The sequence below is a fragment of the Lissotriton vulgaris genome, chromosome 2_1, assembly GCF_964263255.1.
Source record: "Lissotriton vulgaris chromosome 2_1, aLisVul1.2, whole genome shotgun sequence".
In the NCBI taxonomy this organism is placed as follows: domain Eukaryota; kingdom Metazoa; phylum Chordata; class Amphibia; order Caudata; family Salamandridae; genus Lissotriton; species Lissotriton vulgaris.
In genome coordinates this window covers 190,305,848-190,329,459 of record NC_141687.1, presented here as the reverse complement: position 1 = coordinate 190,329,459, position 23,612 = coordinate 190,305,848, and positions in this window count along the sequence as shown.

Here is a 23,612-nt window from a genome sequence, read left to right as displayed (position 1 = left end):
GCGGCTGGTGGACCTGCTCCCTAGTTGGTCCCCTAGAGAGTGGCGGGGTTGGAGAACATTAAGTGTGGGTAGAAAATGTGTTCCGCTCGTGGAAATTGCAGATTTTCCGCGATTTCGCGATCCGCAAATCTCGCAAAGTCACAGAAAATCCGCGAATTTGCGAGCGGGACGAATTTTCATGAAAGCACTTACAGGGTTATAGCAGCAGGTGCACAAGTTGAAGTTAATTTCTTTGTAACCGTTTACAAAAGGGTTACAAAGAAATTAACTTTAACTTGGGCACCTGCTGTAACCCTGTAAGTGCTTCCTGAGCGGCGTCTCGTTGCCTACTTGCAACTATTCTCTGACCCTGCTCTGACCCTCGAAGCAGCCCAAAAAAAAATGTGCGCTTTGTCGAGGCTGTAGTAGTTTGAAAAACAAGGGGACCCCAATAGTTAAACCTGGGGTTAGTGAAGTTTTTGAGAAAAAACAATGGTTTTTTACGGCCTTAAAAAGGTCCTGGTGTATGTAAAGATTAGTCAGTGTTATTTGAATTAATCAAAACTGGGAGAAAGCGTTTTTTAGTAGGATACCATATAAAAAGCTACTTTATTCTATTTGTAAACATATATTTTTTAAACATATATATATATTTTTTTTCTCAGGTGCTCACTGTGAGAAGTTGGCCCGATGTGCAACGTTCGCTATTCTAGCGACCGCTATGTATCGTTCCAACGACCCTTATGGTGTTTGGTTGTAAGTCAACCTATAGACCAGCTATCCTAGTAGCGTGGATACGAGCAGTCTAAGGCTAAAGACTCGAGAGGGCGCGTTAAGCCAGCTGTTTACCACACATGTACCCCTTGAACACCCAGTGAAAGGACACCACACAAGTGTTATGAAAATAAACAGGATATTTATTAAGATTCACAACAGCCCTGGACTCTTTATGAGGACAGGGTACTAAGCACAAACCAAATCTCTTAGGAAAATACTTCAAGTGCGCAATTAAAACAAGTGTCCGAGGACACGGAAAGTTTAAGGTCTCGGGCGGACCCGATAAGGCAAGTCGGAAGCGAGGGACTCGGGACCCTAGAGTAAAGAGGCTATGCAGGCACCGAAATGCCGAGTTACCTAGCCACGAGGGCTGCGGCTGCACAAGTCTTACAGGCGTCGGGGTCTTCGCTGACGAGCCAGGAGCCGGAAGAAAAGGAGTTGCTGGCCGGCGACCAGTGATGAATAGTTCGTAGAGATCCAAGCCTGGATCAGAGATTGTTGATATCTGAAAGCAGAGGGGACCAAGTTCGTACTACTAGCCAGTAGTCAGAGGGTACCAGGATGGCACCGGTTGGCCGTCACCTCGACCAGGTGAGTGGGCGACGCTAGGCTCTGCAGTCTCACGGACCAGGAGGCGTTGTCGGCGACCACGGCGGAGGTGCGAGCTGTCCCACGAAGGATGATGCTGTCGGCGTCGCTGGGCCCAGGATGGGGCAACAAGCCTTGGCAGACTTCAGGGCCACGTGGTGGGCCTAAGATGGCATCTTGAGTGGACCAGGAGGGTCCGGGGTGCTTCTCGCAAGGATGGAAGCAAGGGCCAGTCTGGAGCAACCAGACCAGCAGTGTTGATTGTTGGATGTCGTCACAGAAGGGCACAAGCCAGCGGCGAGTGACCAGACAACGTGCTGAGCAGCGAGCAGAAGGGCCCCACGCAGATCGTGGAGATGCTGGGAGACTGCACTTCGGTGCTAGAGCGGCTCAGGGTCGGGGCTTCTCGGACCCCAGAGCACTCACCAGGGAATCGCTTCGATGGTCGTGCTGGTTTAAGAGCGTGCAGGTTCTGATGATGGCCGGTCCCTCGAGGTCTCGTCGCACCCACAGATCACAGCTGAGCTGATGACGTGGGTAGAGGTCAGAGGTGCCAGGGAAGCCGGTTCTCGTCGAGCTGGGCCGTCGGATCCTTGAGGAAGGACTTGCAGCAAACCGCAGAGTTCTTAGATGGTGCCCGCTGATGCAGGGTGACTACTCCTTAGTCACAAGGGAGAAATCTTGAGAAGAGTCTTGAGTGTCCTTTCGTAGAAAGTAGTTCTTGATTCAAAGATGATCTGATTTGGAAGGGTCCCCGCTCCGGCCTTTATTCTAAAGAAAGGGGTGGGTACATGACTAGGTCCGGCCCTAAGGGTGGGACCAGGAAGGGGGGTAGTTACACCCCTCTCCCCTGCCGGACTTTCCCCAGGCCAGGGCTGGCGCCCCTGGAACTGGTTCTGACCGGCAGATGCGTAGTGAGCACCGGGGTGCCACTCCGCAGTCACCTTCTCGCAAAAGCCCTACCTACCCAGAATACACAAACCCTGTCTGGGACGGTGCAAACACCGCCCTCGACAGGAAACCCTTTGTCCAAGCTCCCCTCACTGGAAGGACTCCCAGCAGCAGGAGGTCAGACTCGTGTCTGTGGTGGCAGCATCCATTTTGTGGAGCTGAGGCTTTAGTTAACTTTAACCGGGGTTCACAGTTACGTACATGTCGTGTCCCTCTAGAAGGGCGGAATGCTAACCTCGTCGCCAGAATTGGTGAGGGGGCAGCATCCCGATTCGTATGACACCTTACTCGACATGCCTTGATAACGCGACACCGGAGTTACCGATGAGGTACGCGTTATCATGGAACAGCCATTGGGTCTTGGTTCCGCAAGCTGCAACCGGGCTCGGCTCGGGCCAGAGCCTAGTTCACACGAGCCCATGCACTCTGCCTTCAGGATTGTCAAGGCCTGCCATAGGAGTGACTGATAGGAACTCGAGTGTCCATTGTATGGTTAGATATAGGGCTACTATATCTAAAGCAAAGTGTGATTACACGACTTCGCCCCAGCTGTCATGCAGCCAGTTGTGTCAAATTTAGGAGGCCAGCCAGGGGTGGCATAATACATGCTGCAGCCCCTGGCGGCCCTGGGTACACCTATGCCCTGCGTTACGGGGTCTGATAAGGTGGCCCAGTACCAATTGGTAAATGCACCTAGGGTACATATCGTAATTTAGAAAGAGAACAGCCAGGCTGTGGGTCTGATTGGCAGGCCCACAGCCAGAGAAAGTCGTAAACCAGTGAAACAAAAGCAAAAAATCTGGGTGATCATAGGATTGCAGACCCTACTCTCCTACATGACCCCCCCTCAAACGTCGGAACAATAAGCTAACCTTGACCAGGTGAGTCTTCTTGTTCTAAGTGGAAATATCTGGAGAGCCCATCGGCATTGCCATGATCAGTACCAGGTCTATGTTCCACTGTAAAGTCCATCCCCTGTAAGGAAATGGACCACCTAAGCAGTTTGGGGTTTTCACCCTTCATCTGATTTAGCCACAAGAGGGGCTTATGGTCGGTCTGAATCTTGAAGTGAGTGCCAAACAAGTATGGCCTCAGCTTCTTCAGGGCCCAAACCACAGCAAAGGCCTCCCTCTCAATAGCTGACCAATTCTTCTCTCTAGGGGTCAGCCTTCTGCTTATAAAAGCAATGGGCTGGTCTTGACCATCGAAATTCAGTTGAGAAAGAACAGCTCCCACACCCAACTCAGAAGCATCTGTTTGGACAATGAATGGCTTGGAGTAGTCCGGACTCTTGAGGATAGGCGCCGTGCACATGGCCTGCTTTAGGTCATCGAATGCTTTTTGACAGCTCGCTGTCCACTGAACCTTTTTTGGCATTTTCTTGCTTGTCAGTTCGTTTAATGGTGTCACGATGGAACCATAGTTCCTGACAAACTTCCGGTAGTATCCAGTCAGGCCCAAGAAAGCTCGAACCTGAGTCTGGGTGGTTGGAGGAGCCCAGTCCCTGATTGACTGTATTTTGCTCTCCAGTGGCTGAACCTGGCCTCCACCTACAAGGTGGCCCAGGTATACAACCTGTGTCTGCCCTATCTGGCACTTGGTGGCCTTGATAGTGAGGCCTGCTGCTTGCAGGGCCTCTAACGCTTTCCGCAGGTGGACCAGGTGATCCTCCCAGGTGGAGCTAAAGACAGCAATATCGTCAAGATACGCCGCACAGAAGTCATCCAGCCCAGTAAGGACTTGATTCACCAACCTTTGGAAGGTGGCAGGTGCATTTTTCAGACCAAAGGGCATCACCACGAACTGATAATGCCCACCAGGGGTTGAAAATGCGGTTTTAGGCTTGGCGTCCTCAGCTAACCTGATTTGCCAATACCCAGCTGTCAGGTCAAACGTACTTAAGTAGTTGGCCGAAGCCAATCTATCGATAAGCTCGTCTGCCCTTGGTATTGGGTGGGCGTCAGTCTTAGTGACTGCATTGAGACCCCTGTAGTCTACGCAAAACCTCATCTCTCTCTTACCACCCGGGGTGTGAGGTTTCGGCAATAGAACTACGGGACTAGCCCAAGGGCTATCCGAGGGTTCAATGACTCCCAGCTCCAACATTTTCTGCACTTCACTCTTGATGCAGTCTCTAACGTGATCAGGCTGCCGGTAGATTTTACTCTTAACGGGCAAGCTGTCACCAGTGTCAACCTCATGGGTGCACCAATCGGTCTGGCTGGGTGTTAGAGAAAACATATGTCTGAAAGACTGAAGAACCTGTTTACAGTCTCTCTGTTGATGTTCGGAGAGGCTGCCACAAAAGACAACACCATCTACCGATCCATCGTCAGGATTCTGAGTGAGCAGGTCGGGGAGAGGGTCACTCTCCTCCTCCTGTCCCTCATCTAGGGCCATGAGCAAACTCATGTCCTTCCTGTCGACATATGCCTTGAGCCTGTTGACATGAAGCACCCTGTGGGGGCTCCGGGGAGTTCCCAGGTCGACCAGGTAGGTGACCTCTCCCTTTTTCTCCAGGATGGTGTAGGGCCCGGACCATTTGTCCTTGAGTGCTGCTGGGGCCACTGGCTCCAACACCCACACCTTCTGTCCGGGCTGGTAAACAGTCAAGACAGCCTTTTGGTCATGCCAAGCTTTCTGGAGTTCTTGGCTGGCCTTAAGGTTTTCAGATGCCTTCTCCATGTATTCAGCCATCCGCGAGCGGAGGCCAAGCACATAGTCCACTATGTTGGCTGCAGGCTTTTTGAGAGGTCTCTCCCATCCTTCCTTCACCAAACACAGGGGTCCTCTTACAGGATGCCCGTACAAAAGTTCAAAAGGGCTGTAGCCAACCCCCTTCTGTGGGACTTCTCTGTAGGCGAACAAGAGGCAGGGGATCAGGACGTCCCATCTACGCCGAAGCTTTTCAGGTAGTCCATGAATCATCCCTTTAAGGGTCCTGTTGAATCTCTCAACAAGCCCATTGCATTGTGGATGATAGGGTGTAGTGAACTTGTAGTTGACACCACATTCCTTCCACATAGCAGTTAAGTAGCTCGACATAAAGTTTGCACCTCTGTCGGAGATGACCTCCTTAGGGAAGCCCACTCTGGAGAATACTCCAACTAGGGCTCTTGCCACAACAGGTGCTGTAGTGGTCCTAAGGGTAATAGCTTCAGGATACCTGGTGGCATGATCCACTACCACCAGTATAAACTTGTGCCCTGAGGCTGTTGGTGGTTCCATGGGACCGACGATGTCGATCCCCACCCGTTCAAAGGGCACCCCCACCACAGGCATTGGTATAAGGGGGGCCTTTGTCGTGCCACCTGACTTACCACTGGCTTGGCAAGTGACACAGGAGCGGCAAAACTCCTTGGTATCTTCGTTCATATGAGGCCAGTGAAAGTGTGAGACAAGCCTGTCCCACGTTTTCGTCTGGCCTAAGTGACCTGCTAAGGGAATCTCGTGGGCCAAGGTAAGTAGGAAACCACGCTGAGACAAGGGTACAACCAGCCTCCTGGTCATGCCAGGCTTGGGGTCTCTTGACTCAGTGTACAGGAGTCCGTCTTCCCAGTATACCTTGTGGGTACCTGTGGCGTTCCCAGAAGCCTCAGCAGCAGCCTGCTGTCTGAGGGGTTCAAGAGAAGGGCAGTCTAACTGGTCCTTCCCCAGGTCTTCCCTTGAGGGTCCCCCTGAACCCAAGAATTCAACTTGATCAAGTTCGAACTCCCTAGGCTCAGTTTCCCTCAATTCTTGTAGGTCAGCCTCCTCTGAGACTTGATCCACGACCTGGGGCAAGGGGGAAGGCGCAGCCTTAACCCTACTGCTCTTTTTCTTGGGAGGTGTCTGGTCCATTGTTCCAGGATCCAGCACCTGTTCAGTGGGGCATTTCCTGACCTGTGACCTGGTCACAGCGAACACATGTGCTGGCAAACCTAACATTTCCATGTGAGTCCGGTGCTCCACTTCTGACCATTGTGATGACTCCAAATCATTGCCCAACAAACAATCCACTGGGAGGTCTGGACTAACTACAACCTTCTTTTGGCCAGTTACCCCTCCCCAGGAGAAAGCTACAATTGCCATACTGTGATTGGTAGTGACATTGCTTGCATTGGTCACCAGGAATTCTGTACCTGGCATGATCTGTCCAGGGTCCACAAAGTTAGGCGTCACCATGGTGACGCTGGCACAAGTGTCCCTATAGGCCTGAGCCATCTTTCCATTTATGAAAGGCGTCTGTCTGTATTTGCCCAAGGTATTGGGACTTATGTCAGGGGACACGTCCGCGTCCCCTGTACTGACAAGGACAGCCTGAGTGAGTGTGCCAACTAAGTTGTCACGCCCCTCAGAACCCAGGGTTAACCCTACTAAACCCTTGGGAGGCGCACTACCACTGCTGACTGTACTAGGGGGCACAGGTGCCTTAGGGGCTGCAGTGGCAGGAGTCTGCCCTCCTCCTTTCTTGGTGCACTCACTAAACCAGTGAGATTTACTTTTACAGTACTGGCACCATCTTTTGGATTGGCCTTCTTTCTTCTTTTGGGGAGCCTGACCCCCCCCCTCTTTGGGTTGTTGGGGACCTGTCGAAGACTTCTGGTCATTTTGTTCCCCCTTAGAATCTTTACCCTTTTGGTCTGCTTTCTTCTGACCACCTTGATTCTGGCCCTGGTTCTGTTTGACTCTCGTGCGAACCCATCTGTCTGCCTTCTTTCCCAATTCTTGGGGAGAGGTCAGATCCGAGTCGACAAGATGCTGATGCAACAACTGGTTCTGACAATTGTTTAAAATTTGTTCTCTCATCATCAAATTATACAATCCTTTGTAATCAGTAACCTTACTGCCCAGCAACCAGCCCTCAAAAGCCTTAGTGGCACAATCGACAAAGTCAGACCAGTCTTGAGACTGCGTTTTCTCGGTATCCCTGAACAGCACCCTGTACTGCTCAGTGGTTAGGCCGAACCCTTCAACGAGTGTATTTTTCAAGACTTGGTAATCGTTTGCATCCTCCACCCTTGTGGTGAGGAGCTTGTCTCTTCCTTTACCTTCAAAGGAGAGCCACAAGATAGCTGCCCACTGACTCTGGGGAACACCTTGCACAGTGCAGGCCCTCTCCAAAGCAGTAATCCATTTGTGGATGTCGTCCCCTTGTTTAAAGGGGGGCACTATCTTACCAAGGTGTTTCGTATCGAAACTCTTTTCCCTATTGCTAGGTACATTGCTGCCACCAGTGGGGACTACCCCACTTAACTGTTGCTCTCTCGCAAAGGCAAGCCTTTCTTTGGCCAGGGCAAGTTCTTCCCTTTCGATCCTCAGATTAGCTGCCCTTTCCTTAGCTTCGTACACTCTCCGCTGAGGGGACATCATCCCTCTCTGAGAAGAGTTGCGAGAGCCATTGGTTTGAAGGGATCTGCCAGAGTCTCTTGACAGAGATCGGGCTCGTCCATTCCCAATGTTAAGCTGACCTGATAGTGGCCCCAGGGGTCCCCCAGTACCGCTATCATGTTTGCTTAAGTTGGACCTGCTTAGTCTGACGACTTCTACCTGTCCCTTATCTGCCTCATCCCCAGAGGGATCCTCATCCTCATACTCCTCCACATTCTCATTCTCGGTTGAGAGGAGGATTAGGTCAGGGTCACCTCTGGTTCCCTCGAGGGGAGGCATGTCTCCTTCTGGATTAGAATGGCTAAGAAGCTTCTCAGCCTTTCTGGCATCATAAGTCTCGAGGAGACCAATCAGAAAGGAGGTGGTGGGGTTAGCCCCTTGCTTAATCTTCCTAGAGGTACATACTTGTCGTAACTCATGGAAGTTAAGCGCAGTATATCTTGAAGGGATGACCTGTGGAGGGTCAACTGACACAAGGGGCGACTCAGAGTTTCCTCCTTTGTCCGACATACTGCTTCTAGTGTGGTGTAAGTGATGCACCTACCTACACTATGTGTTTACCTACTGTTCCCTTGCTAAGAGTTGCAGCCAAGGTGTGCTAGGCCTTGAGGAGCTGCAACAGCTGGTTCAGTAGAACTCAGAGTATTCTAAGCTTTAGTTATATGTACTAACAGTACTTATGCGATCTTTCAACAAGATATTCTTAGGATACGTGTGGTAAAACAACAGCAAGCTCAAATCCCAACCGCTGCTCACCAATGTGAGAAGTTGGCCCGATATGCAACGTTCGCTATTCTAGCGACCGCTATGTATCGTTCCAACGACCCTTATGGTGTTTGGTTGTAAGGCAACCTATAGACCAGCTATCCTAGTAGCGTGGATACGAGCAGTCTAAGGCTAAAGACTCGAGAGGGCGCGTTAAGCCAGTTGTTTACCACACATGTACCCCTTGAACACCCAGTGAAAGGACACCACACAAGTGTTATGAAAATAAACAGGATATTTATTAAGATTCACAACAGCCCTGGACTCTTTATGAGGACAGGGTACTAAGCACAAACCAAATCTCTTAGGAAAATACTTCAAGTGCACAATTAAAACAAGTGTCCGAGGACACGGAAAGTTTAAGGTCTCGGGCGGACCCGATAAGGCAAGTCGGAAGCGAGGGACTCGGGACCCTAGAGTAAAGAGGCTATGCAGGCACCGAAATGCCGAGTTACCTAGCCACGAGGGCTGCGGCTGCACAAGTCTTACAGGCGTCGGGGTCTTCGCTGACGAGCCAGGAGCCGGAAGAAAAGGAGTTGCTGGCCGGCGACCAGTGATGAATAGTTCGTAGAGATCCAAGCCTGGATCAGAGATTGTTGATATCTGAAAGCAGAGGGGACCAAGTTCGTACTACTAGCCAGTAGTCAGAGGGTACCAGGATGGCACCGGTTGGCCGTCACCTCGACCAGGTGAGTGGGCGACGCTAGGCTCTGCAGTCTCACGGACCAGGAGGCGTTGTCGGCGACCACGGCGGAGGTGCGAGCTGTCCCACGAAGGATGATGCTGTCGGCGTCGCTGGGCCCAGGATGGGGCAACAAGCCTTGGCAGATCTCAGGGCCACGTGGTGGGCCTAAGATGGCGTCTTGAGTGGACCAGGAGGGTCCGGGGTGCTTCTCGCAAGGATGGAAGCAAGGGCCAGTCTGGAGCAACCAGACCAGCAGTGTTGATTGTCGGATGTCGTCACAGAAGGGCACAAGCCAGCGGCGAGTGACCAGACAACGTGCTGAGCAGCGAGCAGAAGGGCCCCACGCAGATCGTGGAGATGCTGGGAGACTGCACTTCGGTGCTAGAGCGGCTCAGGGTCGGGGCTTCTCGGACCCCAGAGCACTCACCAGGGAATCGCTTCGATGGTCGTGCTGGTTTAAGAGCGTGCAGGTTCTGATGATGGCCGGTCCCTCGAGGTCTCGTCGCACCCACAGATCACAGCTGAGCTGATGACGTGGGTAGAGGTCAGAGGTGCCAGGGAAGCCGGTTCTCGTCGAGCTGGGCCGTCGGATCCTTGAGGAAGGACTTGCAGCAAACCGCAGAGTTCTTAGATGGTGCCCGCTGATGCAGGGTGACTACTCCTTAGTCACAAGGGAGAAATCTTGAGAAGAGTCTTGAGTGTCCTTTCGTAGAAAGTAGTTCTTGATTCAAAGATGATCTGATTTGGAAGGGTCCCCGCTCCGGCCTTTATTCTAAAGAAAGGGGTGGGTACATGACTAGGTCCGGCCCTAAGGGTGGGACCAGGAAGGGGGGTAGTTACACCCCTCTCCCCTGCCGGACTTTCCCCAGGCCAGGGCTGGCGCCCCTGGAACTGGTTCTGACCGGCAGATGCGTAGTGAGCACCGGGGTGCCACTCCGCAGTCACCTTCTCGCAAAAGCCCTACCTACCCAGAATACACAAACCCTGTCTGGGACGGTGCGAACACCGCCCTCGACAGGAAACCCTTTGTCCAAGCTCCCCTCACTGGAAGGACTCCCAGCAGCAGGAGGTCAGACTCGTGTCTGTGGTGGCAGCATCCATTTTGTGGAGCTGAGGCTTTAGTTAACTTTAACCGGGGTTCACAGTTACGTACATGTCGTGTCCCTCTAGAAGGGCGGAATGCTAACCTCGTCGCCAGAATTGGTGAGGGGGCAGCATCCCGATTCGTATGACACCTTACTCGACATGCCTTGATAACGCGACACCGGAGTTACCGATGAGGTACGCGTTATCATGGAACAGCCATTGGGTCTTGGTTCCGCAAGCTGCAACCGGGCTCGGCTCGGGCCAGAGCCTAGTTCACACGAGCCCATGCACTCTGCCTTCAGGATTGTCAAGACCTGCCATAGGAGTGACTGATAGGAACTCGAGTGTCCATTGTATGGTTAGATATAGGGCTACTATATCTAAAGCAAAGTGTGATTACACGACTTCGCCCCAGCTGTCATGCAGCCAGTTGTGTCAAATTTAGGAGGCCAGCCAGGGGTGGCATAATACATGCTGCAGCCCCTGGCGGCCCTGGGTACACCTATGCCCTGCGTTACGGGGTCTGATAAGGTGGCCCAGTACCAATTGGTAAATGCACCTAGGGTACATATCGTAATTTAGAAAGAGAACAGCCAGGCTGTGGGTCTGATTGGCAGGCCCACAGCCAGAGAAAGTCGTAAACCAGTGAAACAAAAGCAAAAAATCTGGGTGATCATAGGATTGCAGACCCTACTCTCCTACACTCACATTGGAGACAAAGTGCATAAAGTGACTGAGTGAAAAATTACAAAAAAAACTATATACAGATGTCACACAAACAAGGATATATTCCACAAAAATATGTACAATGGGGCAAAGGAATTTCCTTGGTGGGGCAGACGGCGTTTCGATCTATATCAATTTAGATCATCATCAAGACGCCGGAATAGCAAGGCAGCCACTTCGTACCCGCGGACGCGGTGATCAACTCCTGCCGGGACGAGGCTTAAATAACGGAATACAGGAATCAAGATCCTCAATGTCTGCCTTGCATAACAAACGATACCTCACCATTTGATTATGGACTGTGGCCATCATTAAGAATTATACCTAGGAAATTAAACTTACGAAATTGTTGGAAGACAATACATACCAATATTCCAGATCTTCATACTTGGCAATCAAATTAATTATCCCTTTGCCTAATTGGATGGAAATGTATTGCTCCTACCCAAACAAGCTCACCATGTCCTGATGATGAGTTAAACTGATATAGATCGAAACGCCGTCGACCCCCGTTTGGCCCCACCACTCACACTAGCGGTGTGCACCATTTTCCCGCCCTTTACACACTATGATGGACAGCTCATCCGAGGGACCCCGGCGCCCTTCGGCGCGATGGCAAAGTTAATCAGCCCCAAAAAAATGTGTGCTTTGTCGAGGCTGGGCAGGTGTGTGTTCTCCCCATATCTACAGTCGAAAATTAGCTATGATGCTTGATGGAGGCCTTTGCATCCTTGACTTTCACGGGCGCAATCCTCATGACCAGGAGCTTCTTTCTCATAATCTGCTGCTCTGATCCGCAATTTTGCGGGGAAATCCACGAATTCGCAGATTTTTTTGCGATTTCGCGCAAATTCGCGAATTCGCAAAATTCACCCATGCTAAGAGCACATAGGGAATTGCTTTCTGGATAACATGGCAATCCCTTTTGAGGAGTTGGTGGATGGATGTGGTCTTCCCCTGGGCAGTTCAAACAGTATGAATCTTTGACCAGCACCTTTGGGCAGCCACTGGTCCTTAACGGACGCATTGCGACATACACACCCGACCATCAAAATCTACTCATTCCAGTCTATCCCCCACAACTTACAAGTTCGTTTAGACTGCTTCATGTGCACACAGTCTATCGTCCCACGCATTCGACACTCAGACTACTTGGGGAGGGTCATGACTTTCGCATTGCGCCCACCCACACCACCGATCCCTACATGGTGCCTCCCCAAGGACTGCCATACAGGCCCGGTGTTCCAACATGAGCAGTCAGAAACCTTCCAACACTACTAAGCTGTAAACACAGGCACTACACCAGCTAGATCACTAGAATGGGACGCTTTCAAGGCAGTCTTACGGGGAGCATGCATCCGGAAAAAACAGGAGTGAGGCAATCACTAGAGAGGGCAGTACAAACCACAGAACAACAAGTGGCACATTTATCTAAGGCAGCAGATCAACGGGAGCTTCCTCCCGCGCAACTGGCGGAGGCCAAAACCAAATACGAGGAGGAGTGTGCCGACCTATGACAATATAATTTTTGCACATACACCACCAGAGTCCACAATAAACTGTGCCAGCACCCTGCTAGCCTAGCTCATTAGAAAAGACACGCAAGCGCAGCCGATAGCCGGCGTTCTAAATGTTGTTGGGGAGGTGGTATACAGGCAAGCTGAACAGCTAAAAACGAGCTTGCATGAAGCACCATCTTTAGGGATGCCTGACTATAAAAAAGAGTTTGAACTGTACTGCAGTAACCGTGAAGGATGTGCATTGTCAGTACTAATTCAGAGATATGGAAAACTGAGAAAGCCAATTGCATATTTCTCAGCTGTTTTGGACCCAGTTGCGAAGGCATTGCCAGGTTGTCTAAAAGCAGTAGCAGCTACAAGCTTGAGTCTAGAACAAAGTGAAGGAATAGTGATGGGATTTCCTGTGAGGGTGTATGTACCTCATTCTGTGGAGATTCTTCTCACTAGGACAAAAACACTGTATCTCACGAACAATAGGATGACGAAATACGAGAAAATAGTTCTGGGAGCAGAAAATTTGACAATCTCTAGATGTGTAAATATCAATCCTTCCACGCTATTGCCTGATACCATGGAAACTGAAGTAAGAAATGAAGTTGATCACAAATGTCTAGATGTTCTTGAATACTGTACCAAACCCAGACCAGATATCAGAGATGAGCCATTGCCTGAATCTGATTATGTAATGTTTGTTGATGGTTCATGTCTGAGAACAAATGAAGGTGTTCTGAGTGCTGCATACGCAGTCTGCACAGTAGCAGATGTATTGGAAGCATCTTGTCTGAAAGGAATTTGTTCTGCTCAAATAGTGGAATTGATTGCTTTGATTCGAGCATGTGAGTTGAGAAAGGAAATCAAGGTTACCATAGTGTCTGATAGTCAGTATGGATTTGGGGTTGTCCATGGCTACGGACAACTGTGGTCCCAAAGAGGTTATTTAACTTCTGCAGGATCCCCCATACATAATGCCGACCTTGTGATATTGTTGATTGACGCAATTCAATTGACTGATAAAATTGCAATAGGGAAATATGCAGCTCATAAAAAAAGGAGATGACTACATAACTCGAGGTAATAGGTATGTAGATTCCATTGCAAAATATTGTGCCAGAAATCTTGCATCCATAAATAGGGACAGAAGCAAAGAGCATGTTTCAAGTCCTTTAATGCCAACAACAGTAGTTGAGACTTGGCACGAAGTGAGGCAAATGCAGGAAGAAGCTGATGAGGAAGAGAAGAATGTCTGGTTAAAGGCAGGATGCAGGCAAAGAGAAGAAGATGAAATTTGGGTTTACAAAGATGAAAGACCAGTAATGCCTGATAGCATGAGCTCAAATATGGCCCGAATGTATCATGGTCAAGCTCATGTTGGAAGAGATGCAATGCTTTGTCTATTTAGACCGACGTGGTACAATCCAAAGTTCAGGATGATTGCTCAAAGCTTGTGCCAAAGATGTCTGGTGTGTCAGCAATTTAATCCAAACAGAAAAACAATTGGGAGTCTGGGAACCATAGGACGGGAGGAAGTTCCATTTACAAGAATGCAGTTGGATTTCATAGAACTTCCACCTTGTAATAGGATCAGGTATGTTTTAGTGATCATTTGTCTGTTCTCTCAATGAGTGGGAGTTTTCCCCACGAGGAGAAATGATGGACTAACTGTTGCAAAGTTGCATTTACCTGAAATAATCCCAAGATTTGGATTTCCAGTAACGATCGAAACTGATCGTGGAACGTATTTCCAAAATTAACTTATGCAAATGATTTGTGAAGCCCTGGACATTCGCCAGAAATTGCATTGTGCCTACAGACCTGAGGCTTCAGGGGTAGTTGAACAAGTGAATGGAAAAATAAAAAACAGGAATGCAAAAATGTGTTTGGCGACAGGGCTAAAGACGTCTTACCACTTGTTTTGATGACATTAAGAAGTATCCCTGACAAAAAGACTTGATTGAGTCCACATGAGATTTTGATGGGCAGAGTGATGAGACAAGCATTTGTACCAGTTGATAAACTGTGAACTATTAGTGATGACATCATACTAGATAACTGCAAAAACCTGTCTGACGTGGTGACTTCTGTGTTCCATCAGGTGGGAACTGAATCAAATGCGAAAGTATAACATCCAGCTCATGATCTAGTTCCTGGAGATTGGGTTCGGATAAAGGTGCATCGCAGAAGAAACTGTTTGGTGCCTCGCTGGCAGAGACCAAGACAGGTCATATTGGTCAGCACCACTGCAGTTAAATGTGCCGGAGTAAACAGATGGGTGCATGCAAGCCACACCATCTGTGTGCCTGAACCTGAGAATCCAAACGAGGAAAGTGAAAGCACAACTGATTCTGATTCTGCTGATTCTGAAGGTGAACAAGAAAGAAATCCAGATACTGAAGCTCGACAAGAACGTCAACATCTGGAAGTATCAGATGCAAGCTCTGCGTCTGAAGGAGAAGAAAAAATTGTCAAAATACCGAATTCTGAAGATCAAGATTTGGTAGAGACTGACACCTGTTAGGACACTGAGCAATGTGGAGATAAAACTGGTGATCAAGAGAATGCTGAAGAACAGTCTGGAAGCTCTGAAGGCAGGAACCAAAATACTGACACTGGAAAAGAGGAAATAACTCACGATAAGGATGAAATTACAAGTACCAGCTATGGAGATGTTCCTAACAGAGTGAAAGAACTGTCAAAAGAGAAAACTGACTTTGAAAAAGACATCATAAAGTTTGTCATAAATGAAACTGTCTAAGAGACTGGGAGTGAAACTAATGACAGTGCAGATGAAACTCCATTGAGAAAGAGTTCAAGAAAAAGGGCTTGGAGAGTGGAACATAATACCACAGATCCTAAAACAAAAAGAGTTTGTAAATAGATAATTGGCCTAAAGAGACTGATGGACTAAGATTTAAACTGGTTAACAAAGCAAGACAGCCAGAAGAAGAAGTAAGTGAAATAACCAGTCAAAAGGAGTTGTTGGGAAAAAGAATAGAAGTTGTTCAAAGGCCAAAAAGAATGAGAAGACCAAACCAAAAGTACAAGTCACCTGAATGGACATATATTATTTTACCTCCTATTGAAGAAGTAAACAGTAGCCAAGAGAACTTATATTGCCCAAAGGCAATTGGGGAAAAGTGAGTAAAATAAATGAATCACAAAGAAAAGGGATAATTGATCAAAGGTAGAAGGTAAAGACAAAACCTAAAGCCATGATGTAAGGAGAACATTGTAAGTGAAAGGTGAAAGCCTATAGATGACAAAGGTGTAAGAGAATTGTAAAAGCTGATCGTGTAGAGTAAAAAAAAAATGGCTAACAATGATCATAAAACGAAATGTTATATTTTTAGAAAATGGTGTAGAATGTGTTTGATATGTACAGGAATTTTAATATTGATATGGATAATTTTAGCTATTGTCATTCCTTTTCAGGATAACTTAGTGAAGTCAAAACATAATGTGAGTTCAAATGAACAAAATGTCGAATCAAAGTCTAACAAACAGCATGTATATAGACCAGAAATGCATCAAGATAGATCAATTAGTGACTATACTAAAAATAAATTTTCAAGGTTGTTGTTTGAATATGTTAAGACCATGGATGCTAGTGACTGTTATGTCTGTGTGAAATTACCTGCATCTGTTTTAGAAGGGGTGACGTATCCCCATCTTCCACTTACATATGGTGTCACGTGTGATTGCAAGTTTATTTTATCAAACAGGAAAATTTGAATATTAATATTAAAATTCAGATGACGTGTTTTCGAAGTTCAAAATTATTAATGCCATGAATAACGTAAAGCCAGCTAAAGTAATGGGGGAATTCTTTTTGGAAATGGATGAATTGAGCCACAAATATGCTTTTGAAAATATTTTGACATGTAAAATGAGAATTGAGGAGAAGGCATTTTTAGATATGGTTGAAGAGACAAGAATTGCTTATAAACGTTGTGAAAAAGTGAAACATGAGAAATCCAAATACTGGACATTTGAAGATGAAAATCTTGATGAAAGAAATGTAAATGTGGCTATAAATATAGACACTTCGTTGTTAAGGAAATTCTGTATCAGAAGAGACAACACTGTGTATGACAATTATTTTGTAGGAGCGAGTCACTGTAAAGACACCTATAGAATCATAGGGGTTTTGGATTTAAAGGTGGGAAAGATCCAGTTTTCCCTGGTATATACTTCATATGTGGAAACAAAGCTTATTATAGTTTACCGGACCACTGGTATGGGACATGTTACGTGGGTCTGGTCTTTCCTAAAATCTTTCATGTAGATAGAGGTACTCATGGAATACATGAGATAGGTAAACCTTTAAGTCGTAGAAAAAGAGTGAGTGTAATTGAAATAATAGGTGATATTTTTGGAGCACTGATACCAGCAGTGGGAATATCTTTTAATGCAAACCGAATTCGAAGATTGTCAAAGATAGTAGATCGTTTGTCAACAGACACAGCAGGAGGATTTTTAATGGTAAATACTGCAATGGTTGCTATGAGAACTATGGTGATGCAAAATCCTCTTGCTCTTGATATAATATTGGCAAAAGAAGGAGGAGTTTGTGGAATTTTGAAGGTACAACACTGTTATACCTACATTTCAGACAAAAGACAAAATATTGAAAAGTACATTACAAACATTACAAAGTTGCATAAGGAAATTGAACCACTGGAGGTTGATGGTGTTCTTGAACAACTTGGTCAAAGTCTTTCAGCAGTTAAACATTGGTTTCAAGAAATAGGTAGTTCAATTATAGATAAGATACTAATACCAGTAACAATAATAGTATATGGGGCCTATTTACATGTTCTGGCGCATCTCTGCAAATCAGCACGAATGCGCCAGAACAGATGCGTCATGCAATCCTTCCGCCACCACAGATGCAAGCGTGACGCAACTCCTGCAATGCACAGGGGCCTTCCATACTCGACGTGGTGCGTCACTCCTTACCCCTGCTTCAAGCAGGCGTAAGGATTTGACGCAGTAGCGTCGTAAAACTGACTCAGTGAAATCTTGTAGATTTCACTGCGTCAGTTTTACTGGGCTTTCCTGCGAGGGAACGCCCACCCTGCGACAGAACGCCCACATGAAACCTGACGCAGGTTGCATGTGGCGCAGGGCTTTACAACGTGACGCATCTGCCTAGATGCGTCAGGTTGTAAATAAGTCGCAATGTGGCGCATTGTTTACGCCGCCACTGTGTCACAAAAGTGACGTAACGAGGTGTAAAAGTGTCGCAAGGGGCTTGTAAATCTGCCCCTTAGTGTTTTTGATGTTAAGATTATGTTGCATATATAGAAAAAGAAGAAATACTAGAAAGTCGATAAGGAAAGCAATTCAAGAAAAACGAGAAAGAGAAAGAGAAAGCTATGATATAGAAATGAAAGAATTTTGAGAAAAGGCATTTGAAGAAACCAGAGAAGAAGATACTAGAGTATAAATTGTACTAATCTGTAGAGCTTGAAACATGTTCTCATAAAATTTTCTAAATGTTGGCAGATATTGGGTGATAAGATCACCAAAGGAGAGAGTTGATGGAGCGAGGTTAAAAAACAAAATTTTGTTTACCCCTCATGAAGTCATTTCCTCATAACTGTAACCTTTATTAATTGCGTGGTTTTGAAAAACTAATCAACATAGTATAGAATGCACACACAAATACAAGTGGGAATACTAAACTGCTTGCATGGAGAACTATAACTGACTAATTTAATAATGTCTTCATGTTGTTTATTAATGCAAAGCTTTAATTTAATCAAAAGCGGCATAAATGTGCTTTCTGTTCATGTGTTTTGTGGCAAAGACGAGGAGATAAGTGAGTATATCATGCATATCTGTTGCTTATTTGCTAGTTAACAACTAATAGGGAAACCCTTAGTATGGGGGGAGGAAAACATAAGGGCTATATTTCAAATAATTAACATTTATTTGTGTTTGGTCTATGATAGTTTCCGTTTTGGCCCGTGAGGCCTAGTAAAAAGATGGCTGCTTCATTAACTGTGAATGGAAAATGAACGGAGCATGCGCAGCCCAAAGCCGAGATTGAATGTGAGCTGCCTGTGCCTGAATGAAAGCGGTTCAAGGACGACTTGCCCTGGAAGTCCTGATGACTGTCAAAAAGAATGAACATTTGAGTTACTGATCGTGGGAAAGGATCCTATAGTAACTAGTTGAAGATGTGACTAGGCCAAAGACTTTCTCAAACAAAGGACTCTTTAAAATTCAGATGATGCTACGGAAATTGCATATTAGAATGATGAGGTGATGCTCATCCACCCTCAAATTGTCCAATCAGAACTTGAGTTTGGGCTGATAGTTACTTTTTTAGATAGATAAAGTTAGTGAAAAAGGTATAAAAAGTCTTGATTTTCTTTAAGAAAAAACTCTCTTCCGTTTTTTTCCTGAGATGCTGTTGGTATGCTGATTTTCTTGAGATGTAAGAATTCTTAAATAAATGTTTTATTTTCTTTGACTGAGAACTGAGCTTTAGATGAGGTTATTAGTTAGGGAAGTTAGGAGAAAATGAATGTTGGGAACTATCTGTCTTTTGCTAATATTTGTGTCCTGAAAATCTAACTAAGAATGTCTATTTCTGAAATCTCTGAAATAAATGAATATAACTGTTTGAGATAAAACTTTAACTCCTTTCAAGTTATTTTTTTAATAAAGAAATAAATAGAGGGAATAAACAGTTTGACATGCTAAACTTTTTTTTAATAAAAATTTGATAAATGGAGACTTAAGCTGGTCTTGTATTCTCCTACACCTAATTTTTTACTAGCGGTTTCATTGACAATAATGGTAGTATGTCTAAATAAAATGTATTGTTATTAAAACCATGGTAAAACTCATTTAAACTGCAGGTGTAAATAGTATAAATATTTCGTTTTAATTTAGACACTCCGCTATGATACAGCAGCTCTCCTTTGAAACTCACCGATCCTTGAAGTAGGATGGAAGTGTTTTGTGAGTAACTCGCAGTGTTATGGACCCCACTGATGCGTAGATGTATGATTTGGTTCTTCAGGGAAAGGTGATTTCCGGAGTAGCACTGCATCAGTTTGATAGATTGATTGATTGATATAAAGTACATCCAGCTATACTAAAAAAACTGACGGTATTTGAGAGCCAGAGTTACTCAAGAAATGTTCCTGACACTTAGAAAAACATAACCATGAATGCAAACAATGCTAATTATGTTACATTGCAATGCTAACATATTCTGATGGGTGAATGTCTTCTACAGTTCCATATCTTGTCATAGTGTATTCCTAGAAAGTGTGCCAGATGTATCACTTATTCTAAGCTCAATGAGCTGCCAACATTTATCTCTTGTGTTAGTTCCTGGCTAAATAAGTGGAGCTATTGGCTTTGTCAATGTTAATATGATTGGCATTAAGATGCAAACACATACATTATGATTAGGGCTCCCGGTTTTCCGTTTAAACGGATTTTTACATATAAATACAGACGGAAAACAATGTTTCCTTTGTCTGTATTTATATGTAAAAACAGCAAAATACTAGAAAATGTTGCCGCGCTGCCCTGCTCCAATCCAGAGTTATCTCGCTACCCCCCATCCCCCTTTGCCACCCTTGCTGATGCTGGAAATTCCTTCCTGGGTGCACACAGTCGCACCTGAGTACTTAACAGGTCTTTTGAAAAACATTTACTTGTTAACGAGGCTTTATGTTCTTTCTGCTCTCACCTGTCATGGTAAAATTGTTTTAATGCACATCATTATTTCGTACAAATGGGAGCCAACCCACGGACCACGATGGCTGCTGGAAAGTGTTCTATAAAGAACTGCATTGTCTGAATGTTTAAATTAAGTTTTTAGTTTGGCTTGAGATTATACCATACCATGCACTCCCATATTTATGGCCCCTTGCTCTTTATTTAAATTTAGAAAGGCCCACAATAAACATCCCCCATAAAGACTGACTAAGAAAAAACGAGGTAAAAACAGCTGACACAATGCCTCGGAGAATTACCCAATGTAAAGGTGGTCACTGGGAAAGTAATGAACAACGCGAGAAAGTAATCAAGCGGCTATTGTGCTTCTTCTACTGTGTAGCTTAACAGTACAGGAATATTAACAAGTATGGCAAAGCCAATATCTCTCAACATTGGCTGAGCTACAAGACTGACTGACGTGAACATATGCTTCAAGAAGCATGTGCAGGCTCATCCGGTAATCTTGGTTGGAGTTTCCCGTTAAAAATCAACAAGTACTGTGCTACACGGGATGACATTTGTCTTTCTTATAAATAAACAATTCCAGCCACGGGTAGGTGAGGAGTGAAAGTTATCCCATGCATCTCTCAGGCAGTTGTTGCAAAAGCAGGAAGAATGGGAGCAGGAAGAGAGGAAGGAATGCAGGAATTCTGAAAAGAAGAGAAGGGGGAAGGGAAGAAGAGAGAGGGATAAATTGGAGGGAGGAAGAAAATTATCTAGGAAGGAAGTAAGACAGATAGAAATAAACAAAGAGAGAAAGATAGAAACAAAGAAAGAAAAGTGTAGGTGAAGGAAAAATAAATGTGGAAAAATACTGGCTGTAGCGTCGTCTTTTGCTTGTGGCAAAAATAAATGTGGATAAATACAGAAAAAAAGCCCAAAAAATAAATATGAATAAATAAAGACTAAAATGGCAAAAAAATAAATACCATAAAACCGGGAGCCCTAATTATGATGCATGAGCACGTATGGCTAGCTAGCTTACAATGGATTTTACATGAATGAAAATCCTTTCCAATATAGCCACCAATATATTATTATGCTGGTGTCATGATGCACGGTGGTGGCCACATTTTATTTACCAATCTAACATGGTGGATGGCCATTTTGGAAGAGTTCATTGATAGGAAAACAAGCATCAGCAACACCAATAGGTCTGGTTATATAACAAACATTCATAAATGCTCTTTGCATGCATTGTATTCACAAATGTAATTTACAACATTAAAGCCTTTCCTACTGGCTTTGTTAATGCTGGGAAAAAACAGAAAACAGTATTGATTTCTGGGTATGATGCAAACAACAAAAAAAGAAATGAATGTATGAACATCATAGTTGAATTTATGTTTCAAATTTAGATCAAGTCCTACTGCATTCTAACGAAAGCACTTCCTGGAAGGTAGAATGATACATTGCCAGATACATTGCCAGATAATAGCCTGAGTTAATAGACTAATACTCCTCTGGCTGGAGCCAAACCAATGCCCACTCTATGCATATTTTAAAGAATTGTTAATAATATGTCATCCAGCGAGCTGGTCTGTCAAGTCAGACCTAAAAAAGGAAGCTTAACTTATCTAGAATGGACATTATAAAGAAATTTCTCTTCTGTGGTGTATTTTGCCATTTACAGAACGTGGGGGTCATTTACAATATGTGGGAAGCTGTAAAATCCAGGGAAATACGTGGAAAGTGATTTCCAATGGATGTAATACTATTATGGTGTGTACGGGAAGCAGTGGGTGACCTTGGCATGTATGATAGTGAAACAAAACATAGCTCAACTGTGGGTAGCCAGTCAGCCGGCCCGGGTTGCAAAATGGGTGGAAGACTTGGATTGGTGCAGGTTTTGGGAGAGGTCAGTTTACGTAGCCAGGGGGTGTCCGGAGAAATGGGGGAAAGTATGGGGGGCCTAGAATCGATACCGTGGAGATATTTGCACGCCTGGAAGAAGTGGAAGCGCATGAGTCCCCGTGATCCATTATTTTTATTTTGTATTTATTATTCTGTAAGTATGGGAAGGTAACATTGACATGTGTGAGAACTGCTAAAGTCAACTGATGTTTTTCTTTGTGATTTTGTTAATAAAACGATTTCTTTTTTAAAGTTCTTTCACCGATGCCCGGAAAACATACCTCTAACTTTTTTTAGAGGTAAGCTCTTCAATGTTGATACAAGGTAATAAGGTCCTTCTAACTAGGCCTGGGTGAAATTTTAATTTTGCTGGAGTACTCAGAATAATTCTGGTAATTTTGTATTACTTATGTGCTGCAAAATTAATAGAAATTATGTGATTATGCCAGTTTGTGTAATTTTGGAGAGAAATACCTTCCCAAAAGTGCAGGAACAGAGCAAACATTGTTATTTCTTAGCGTATTATGCATCCTTGGGTCGATATTGAATGCAAAGGTGAATTTTGAGCAGAGAAAATAGCTCTAAAGGCAGTGTGATGCTCCTCGTGTAGTTCTGAAAAGTGTTGCGTAATTTTGATGTAATTTGGTTTAATTACACTACAGAAAATCACGTGAGCTTTGCCTACCTCTACTCATAACAGTTATGTTATGTTATGTTAAAAACACTTTTATAGTGCGCAGCTGCCCCAGCCAAGGGGCATCCCGGCGCTTCCTAGAAAGTACCCAAACACAACATAGCAGCTGCGGATAGACGCACACAGATCGGAAAAACTAAACTGTGTGAGGGAACAGATGCGTTTTAATGGCCTTCCTAAACTTCAGGACCTCATCCATTTTACGAATGTAGGGCGGAAGAGAATTCCACAATTTTGCAGCCAGCACCCTGAAGGACCGACCTCCAGCCCTGCAGAGCTTAAACCGTGGAACTACTACCAGATTCTGCCCCAAAGACCTAAGAGGGCGTGAGGGCACGTAAGGCACCAAAAGATTATCAAGAATCTGGGGGGAGGCCAACTTGAGGATCTTAAAAGAGAGGCACAAGGTCTTGAAATGAATCCTCTGTGCCGTAGGCAGCCAGTGCAACGAACGGATGGTACTATCCGCAGAACAGAACCTAGGTAGGCCCACCAGGGCTCTGGCTGCGGTGTTCTTGACACGTTGCATCCGAGCGATCTCGGCCTGATTAGCTCCCCACAGGAGCGAGCTGGCATAATCAAGCCGAGACAAAATAGACGCCTGAATGATCAGCTGCCTGGTGGAGGCATCAAAGAACCTCAAAATAGGTCTCAACCCTCGTAAGATGCCAAAACAAGTGGGCGCCACTTTTTTAGTGTGGCCACAAAAACTGAGGGCAGGGTCCAACCAAACCCCCAAGTTTATTACCTCTAGCACAGGAATGGGAGTCACACCCAACTCACGGGGCCACCATGTGTCACCCCAAAGATCAGTCCGCTTGCCCACAATCATAACCTCCGTTTTTTTGGCATTTAGCTGGAGACAGTTGGTATT